Genomic DNA, 9343 nt, shown 5'->3' on the forward strand with positions numbered 1-9343 from the left:
CAACCTCACTATCATTGCCCATTCGTAAATTTTCAAAATTACCTAGAGTATAAGAAGAAAATAATTCCTTCTTTGGCGTGACATGAGAAGTGGCACCTGAATCCACAAACTAGGTCGACTCATCACAAACAAGATTGATATCATTTTTACCACAAGCAACAAGAAGATCATTTTCAGCAACAACAGCAACACAATTTTTATTATCGCCTTCTTTCTTTTGCCATTTCTGGTCTCTCTTAAACTTATAGCAATGTTTCTTGATGTGCCCTTTCAAGTGACAATAGTCACATGTAAGATTCTTGTACCTGGAGGATCTTGACTTGCTTTTACTTTTTCCTCTGTCACTCAGACCTCTGAAGTTACTTCTCCCCCTGTTTTCAGTAACTAAAACATCAGAGTGTGAAGTTGAAAAAGACGAAGCTTGAGATCTTCTTCTCATCTCTTTATTCAAAACACCACTCTTAGTATATTCCACAGTTACACCATCACTGGGAGCAGAATTAGTCAAAGAAACTCGAAGAGTTTCCCAAGAGTCTGGCAGAGTATTAAGAAGCCAAAGTCCCTATATTTCTTCATCAAACTTGACACCCATTCCAGACAACTGATCAAGGACACCCTGAAAATCATTGATATGATTAGAAATAGGGCTGCCCTCTTTGTATCTAATATTCATCAATTGTTTCAATAAGAACAACTTATTATTGCTAGTCTTTGAAGCATAAAGTGTCTCGAGCTTTTCCCACAACCTTTTAGCATTTGTCTTATTCACAATATGATTTCAAACATTATCTTCAACCCATTGCCTAATATAACCACAAACCTGTAAGTGCTCAAATTCCCAATCCTCATCTTCAATAGAATCGGGTTTCTTAGAAGCAAACACAGGTAAATACAATTTCTTGAGAAATAGAAGATCTTTCATCTTGCTTTTCCAAATATGGTAATTACTGCCATTTAAACAAACCATCTTGCTCATATTTGCCTCAATCATTCAAATAGACAATTGACACAACCAAATACAACCACAAGCTCTGATACCACTTTGTTGGGAAGAAACAAGCAATAACCAAATTGCACGACAAGGTAACAGCAGAAGAAATACCAAAGTCGAAACTTCCCACACTATTTGAACCAAGAGAAGACAATAAACACTAGCATAAATGAAAACCTAGGCAGCAGCTATACCAACAATAAAATAGCAAAGCAAGCAAAAATAAATCAATTGTAAGAGACACCAAATTTACGTGGTAAAACCCCTTCAAGGTGAAGAAGAAACATCCTCGGGACCTCCGGCCCACAAAAGCTCCACTATAATCAACAAGAGTTACAACAATATTCTCCAAATGGCTACAACAACAAAGCCAAGCACGGAGCAACAATACGTAAAACATAGCACCAAAACTAGTGAAGAAATGAGAGAAATCACCCCCAAAAACGAGCTACTGTTCGTACTCAAAAACTGGAGCTACAGACTTAAAATCCGATCTCCACTGTTGAAATCGAAGAACCAGATGTTAAGAACCCCCAGTTCAAATTTCAGCACGATCCAACGGTTAACGAATCGGGAAACGCAATTTAAAGCGGACTGCTGTAGCAGAAAATTTCTGGGAGAAAATCTGCTTTCTCTCTATATGGATGCTATGAATTCACTCTTGTGTTCTGAAAATAAGACCTAAATTTTCCTATATATAGAGGAAATTTTAGGTAAAATTAGTCTGGTTCAAATTGGATTGGGTTTTATTAATCCAATTCCACATAAGAAGGGAAAAAACAAAATCCTAACAATACTAAATTTGCTACTCATAGCGCCACACGGGCAAAAAAAGGATAGAGAGGAATGGCGTTTCTCTCGCTTTTGGCATAGCGGGCCCCCGGTGGGAGGCTCGCACGACGGGCTATTAGCTCAGTGGTAAAGCGTGTCATACTCCATTTTAACCAGGTTGAAACGAGTACAACATATTGGAGATTCCTATTTTTGCTTGTTTTAAAGAGTCGCCACCTAATTGATTTTTACGGTGAATTAGGACACCTAATTATTAACTAAGGTAAAGTTAAAACTAAACCTCTGTTAATAGTCTGCTTAACCAGTGTGATACTAGGTAAGGGTTCTATATTATCCTAAAGGGAAGGGGTTAGGCATCCTTTAGGATCCGTTAACTCACGGTTATCCGACTAAACTTAGATTAATTAATCAATGTTGGATATAGTATTTAAATTTTAAGAAAATAGCTTGTACAAATAATATTTGTAACAATTTATGCGAAAGAGGGTTTTAAAATGTCATAAAAAAAAAAGACTTCAAATAATAATGTTGTAAAAAAATGGATCTAGGAATTCGCATAAGAGGGATTTTAGAATGCTATTTGAAATAGAAGTTTACAAACGTTGCTAAGATTCTTAAAATAAAATGCTAATAAAAACTATAGAAAAGGATATAATAATTTGTATAAAAAAAGTGTTGTTTAGAATGAAATTTGTAGAAAATATAATAATTCGCGTAAAAAAAGAAACTACAAATGCCATATAAAAAATAACTTATAAATGTCGCAGAGATAATGATGCTAATTAAAATAAAAAAAAAACTCGCATGAAATATATAAGCGGAAGGAAAACGCGGGTTTGCGTAATGCTTTAAACAAATATTTGAAACAAACTAAACGATGATGTATTGATTGACTTTGCGTTTTGGAAGTTCAAAATGTTCTTTAATTCCTATTTGCATGTTAATGACGTTTCGAAATTCCCAAGATAACAAAACGTGAATCCTTTGACTCAAAAATATGAAATTATGCCATTTGCGAATCAGTTATTCTAAATAAGATAAATATTAGATGCTTATAAATAGTTTTGACATAAAGAGAAAAAACAGACTTATGGGATTGATCGTTAGTCTTTTTATCTAACTACCCCTTACTAAACTATCTCTACTAATCCTCAATAGTCCAACTAAACTAAGGAAGAGCAGAAAATATGAAAGCGTTAGTCAAATAATACATACAAGTTAAAGGCATAAAATAAAGCGAAGGTATAAATAAAATTAAGTGGGCTCGGCCCATTTTGAGATTGTTGTTTGCTGTTGGGCTTTGGCCCAACAGTCTCTTTGGATCTGGGCCACTGTTGGGCTTCGGCCCAGCAAAATTTTTTATCACTGGACTGCTGCTGCTGCTGTCTGGGCTTCGGCCCAGAATCATTTATATATCTGATGGGGGTTGACTCGATAAGAGGATTTTGTTGGGCTTTTAGCCCAACATCGAACGCGGAAGGAGACGAGTCCCTCGGACTCGTAGGCGGTGGTCATGCATAAAAAGGAAAAAAAAATAGAGAGATTAGAGCATAATCTGATGAATATGATCAACACATAAAGCATGCATTCAAACAGATCACATGTATACAGTATGCGATTGAGTATAACTTATGTATACATATTATCAAATACAATATACTTGCAATATGAAGACACCAAGATCAAACAGGCAGGAACCTAACAGGCTTCACAGAGAAGACAAGGAGGAATAGAAGAAGTTGCGAAGAAGTTACACAAGCACTAGAGAAGTTAACGAAGCTGCCAAACCAAACAAAACAAATTTCATATTCAACGTTTCTGCCATAAGGATATCTATAAAATTTACCTTATAAGAAAGGAATAAGGACTGCCACAAACAACTTAAGGAAATATAATTGGCATATTATAACGATTCAGTACAAAACTCAGCAAAATACAAAAGGTCCAGGAGATAATCAAAGGGTAGAAAATGAGTCTCATAAATGATAAGAGTAATTTTCCTCTACAACAGTAAAACAACTCCCAAAAAAAGGTGTAAACAGCCAAGATTTTGAAGTGATCACAACAACCAAGTAACAGCTAAAACATGCAGCAAACATCCTTAGCTAGGTGACCAGATTGCAGTAGTTTTTAACCGAGAAAAACCAGCAGCAATTAGGCTAAAAAAATAAATATAGATAGCAGTATTTAACCTTAAGAAATCAAAAAATACTGCAACAGTTGCTACTACATGCAACAAGAAACATTAGTAAAGTAAAGTCCAGTGTAGCAAGAAACTTCTCATGGCAATATCCAGTGCAGTATATATTTTTTGGTTTTAAAACAGCAGCTAATTTCATTGGGACTTTAGTTTTCTAAACTGATGAAAATATAGGCCTCATGTATTCTGCCAGTCTTTGTCGTATATACGATATACCTAGTATATACACAACACGATGTGTATATCAGATGTATATCAAGTGTATACCCTCTTCTTATCTTCATAACCCATTCCATGTATATATATATATATATATATATATATATATATATATATATATATATATATATATATATATATATATATATATATATATATGAATATCAACACAGTGCCAGATTAAGGGTGACAAGCAACTTTGAAGTAGTATAGGTTAGGCCAGCATTAGGTTGTAGATTAACTCATATTTGGGATATTATGATTCCTATTTGAGGCCTATACATGCTATATCGACATTCAATACATCGAGTGTGCAGATTCTCGATTCTAAGTTAAGCAAAACATGGGACAAAATCTTTCAGCTACCACCAGGATGACTTCTTATATTAACCTCTCTAGTAGGAAAAAATAGTAAAAGCATGGATAGATGGAAGAGACCAAGAAAAGAGACTGTTAACACACTCAATGCCACATTGAGACAAATACCAAAGGAAAGGATTCATGCCAGAGCTATGAACATGTATTCCAACCCACATTTTCAGTTGTTTACCAAGAAAACACATAGGCAGTGTACTCACATAAGTGGAGAAGAGGAAGGGATTGTATGAGTCCAAAATTCCAATTTTTGTACTTAAAATCCAGAGGGGAGGATTTCTTTTAACTGAACACTATAGTTAAACAGGATGGACCAAACTAAACCCAGAAAACAAGAGTTTAAGCAACTATAGACTAAGCATGATAGAGTTGATCTCAATGAGGTAAAGAAACCAAAATTCACATTAGGCATACTGAACAGAGGCAGTAAATCAAACACATTTTTTTTCACTGAATAGGACAAAGCTGATCAAACAAGGAACATAAGATCAGATGTTATAAATACAGGATAGAATTAAATTAAACCAGGAAAGGAAAACAAAACATGATAGTAGCCAAGCTTAAACATGAAACAAGAAGTTAAATACCATAACTAACATATTGAACTAAACAAGCATCACATACCACAACTAATAGGGTAAGACTAGCTAAACAAGGAAAGGAAATCAAACACTATGTTGATAGTATTAACTAAACAGGAAACAAGAATTTGAGTGCTATAACTAACAGTATACGACTATCTAGACAAGGAACAACACTTAAATACCATAACAAAACAATAAGAAAGCCAAACAATGCAGAAACAAAAAAAGCTACAAAAAATATACAGAAAAATAATAAAAGAGGACAGGGTATTACATACTAATATTGATACTATTTCAAAACAACTCAGAATACAACAAAGAGAGGAATCAACCTATTCCCAAATTTGAGACTAATTTTAAGCCATATTCAGTTACATTAAACAGGAAACCAAACCAGAAACAGACAATTAAACAACTAACATAAAACTCTAGGCTAACACTAACTAGCTACATTAAACATGGAACTAAATCACAAACAGGAATTGGAACACACACAAAAAAAAATAAAACAAGAAAAATAAATAAAAGGGAATGAAGATTACCTTTTTTTGGAGGCAGCGAACAAAGTGCGAAGCCTCAGATCTACGCTCGGACACCGCCAAAATAGAACTCGCATGCACTCGGATCAAACAAAACCAAGAGAAGAGAACAAAAAAAAAAAAATTATTTTTTGGAGGGATTAAGAGAGATTAAACACTGCTAAATGGAACTCATTTTTTTTTAGGGATTTTTCGACTGAAAAGCTTCGATTTTTTTTTTCAAGTGAAAGGGGTTTCTGAATCGACTGGAAATCAAACAAATCGATTTCGTTCTTCTTTTTTCAGAGGATTTTTGGTCCGTTTCTGTTTGTTTTCTCCTCCTGTCGTCCCCCTTTTTTTCAACTCTGATTCTCCTCCTTTTATAGGTTTTTGTTTGCTTTTGTTTTTTTCATTTTGTGCTTGAAAAAGGGAAGGAGGAGCGGGAGAGAGAGAAGAGTGGGGGACAATGGTGAATGGGGAGGCGGAGAAGAAGGAGGAAAAGGGGGAAGTGGGAGCGCGGCGGAGGAGATGAGGGGAAAAGAGAGGGAAAGGGATGGAGGCGGCGATGTGGAGTGAAAGGAATGAAGGGGCTTATTTGGCTGAAAATGGATCAGTGGACCGGGTCAAATTTTAGACTGGGTATTAAAAGGATGGACTAGTGAATTAAAACATGGACTGATCTAAAAATTGAGATAAAAAATATGGGCCAGCCCAAAAAATATTTAGGAGTCAATTGGACTTTGATTTGGGGTCCGGTAAGTGGAAATACGGACTGAGTGCAAGAAATAGTTTGACTTCTAAATTTGAATAAGAGACCCATTTTGATTAGCGATGCACTAAAGGTGCCAGAATATCACCTAATACGGAAATATGTAACTATAAAAGATCCGGATAATAAAATTATATGATGTTGCAATGACCGTGCAATAATATTTAATAACAAACAAACGCTATCATTTAAATGTGCGAAATAAATGCGATGTGCATGCGGAAGTTGATAGAACGTTGAGAAATGCAAATTCCGATAATACTAAATAATAGCAGCAAGTAAATAGTGGTAGTAATACTGCTAATAATAATAACAATAATGACAATGGTAATAATGATAATGCTGATGATAATGGTGATGAAAAAATAATAATAGTACATAACAAATATTGATAATTAATAACAAAAATAATAATAAGAACAATGATAATAATTGATAGTAATAAAGATGATAATAATAATAATAATAATAATAATAATAATAATAATAATAATAATAATAATAATAGTAATGATGATAATAATAGTTGTAACAGAATAATAAAACGCCGTTATTGATAAGAGACTAATAACTATAGTAAACATAATATATATTATTATTATTATTATTTTTATTTTTGAAATATTAGAAGCGCAAATATGTATTTCGGAGGAGAGGCGGGACAAAATTGGGTGTCAACAAAGCGCGCCCCTGATAATTGCGTCGTTGTGCCTAGGATGTGAGGGGAACCACTTCTAATGGGATAATTTAACTTTTAAAGTGACTTTTGATCGCAAAATTATCTTTTTCTTGAAATAATATAAAAGAGTTTGTAATTTCGAGTTATGTTTTCTATACTCATAGCACGAGTGTCTTCAGATAATGTATATATATCGTTCAAATGAATCTATACAAATCAAGAAAGGACATGCCCAACACTAATATAATTAAAAGCACGAAGCACCTTAACTTAATGTTGCTTGACTTTTCTATCCTTTAAATATATATAGATTTCACAATAGACTAAGTTGTCATTTAACCATCTTCCTAATATATAGGAATTTAATATCTATAATATATTTGTTACATTATTTCTTTATACTTAGGACATCTTTTCTTAAATTAAATGTCAGGCTTTAAAAGGCCATTTTATATATAAATTAAAAACAAAATCCAAAACGACTTGAGAATCCGAAAAATAAAACGGAAAAGAAAAGTGTAAAAAGTAAAAAAGCTCTCATTTGACCTATTCCTTTCTCGAACTCTCCAGAGCATCGCAAGCTCCACCCCTTCAATCTCTGATCTCTGTACAGGTAAGTTGCATGTGATTTGCTCCTTCTTCTTGTCTCTTTGTCTGATCTTGTGCTGAGCTTAATGATATTGAGTATTCCATGATTTTTCAGATACATCTCCGAGCCTCTAATAGGTTATTTGGTGTTCATGTCCTTCATTTCATCATAAATATCTGGGAGTATATTCAGGACATTGAAATCTACAAAAAATCTAAAATTTACTTATAAATCTTTCAAGAAATTGTGTTCTAATATTTAGGACTTAAAATCAATTAAGACTCTTCTACAAACAACCTATTTTACTTGCGCGAAGACTCAAATTTTTTTTTTCTTTCGTAAAAGCTCTTGAGCATGTCCTCCCTCTCCAACAACTTAAAATCTTTTCCTCTTGAACTGATTAGTTTTAAGAAATATACCAGCATATAAAGTATTATTTTGTTGGATTCATACCACTATTCTTGATTTTATGGCTTGCTTATCACGAATTCATAAGATTTTGTTACATCATATAATAATTGATTGATTCAATGTAAGCGCAAAGAAACTTCATAAACATATTTTGTTGAATTAGGTGGTAACAGTGCAGTGAAGCCGCCAACAGTGTTTGTAAATCCCAATATTATTACTCAATTCATCATCTATTGAGTAACGTATGTGCAATGCGCGTGCCGAAAATTATAATTTAGGGCAAATAATTTCTACAAAATAAATTTACTCTGTGATCAATTCCACAGATCGATGATGTAGATCAAAGTGACACTACTTTAAGGAGGCATTTCACATGGAGAAAGGCTAAGGACCTTCACACATTGCAAGTTTTATGGATGAAGATGGAACCTTTGCAAGGCTCCACTATGGGCAACTTAAAGATATTTAATAAATTAAGCGTTCTACCATTTTGATTTGCTTGTAACTTTAATGAAGGGCAGTTAGGTCTTTCTTTACTACTTTTAACCCTTAGTATAAATAGTAGAATATTAGGGTTTCATAACTAGTTTTTGACATATGATGAATTGTGCCTCTTGTGAGATCTTAAAAACTCTTTTCTTTTTTTCTTTTTTTTAATTTCAACATTTTGTCCTAGGATTTACAAGTAAGGTTACAACCTTCTTGAGGATTCGAATAGATTAGGTGCTCTTAATTCCCAATTAAGTGGTGTTTTTGTTAGTTCACCATTACATCTTTTAATTGTTTGAATCAAAACATTACTTATTGGAAGATTAATTCACAGTTACAGAAGACTAAAATTCTTTAGGAATATAAAATCAAATACTAGATGATTTGACGTACACGTGCTGAGAATCTAGTGAAAGGTTACGTATGTTGAGTCATATATCACAATGACCAAAAGGAGAATTTATCAATAACTAAGGAACCAACATTGTTGTTATGCCCTCACATTATGCTGGTTTGGATGGTTTTCAAAAATAAAATATTTATCCACATTTTGTCATGGACCTGGACCTAAATTTTATCTTTCATCTGCCAATGAATTAGGTTAGGAAATCTTGATATAAGCACCTTGGCAATTTCCCCTTTCATTGAAATTATAGAAAAACAATTGAGACTTCCGTCAAGACTGTTCGCTGAAAAGCTAGTCGTGGGCCGCCAACATCTTTCCATT

Source organism: Lycium barbarum, chromosome 8 (genome assembly GCF_019175385.1).
Source record: "Lycium barbarum isolate Lr01 chromosome 8, ASM1917538v2, whole genome shotgun sequence".
Classification (NCBI taxonomy): Eukaryota; Viridiplantae; Streptophyta; class Magnoliopsida; order Solanales; family Solanaceae; genus Lycium; species Lycium barbarum.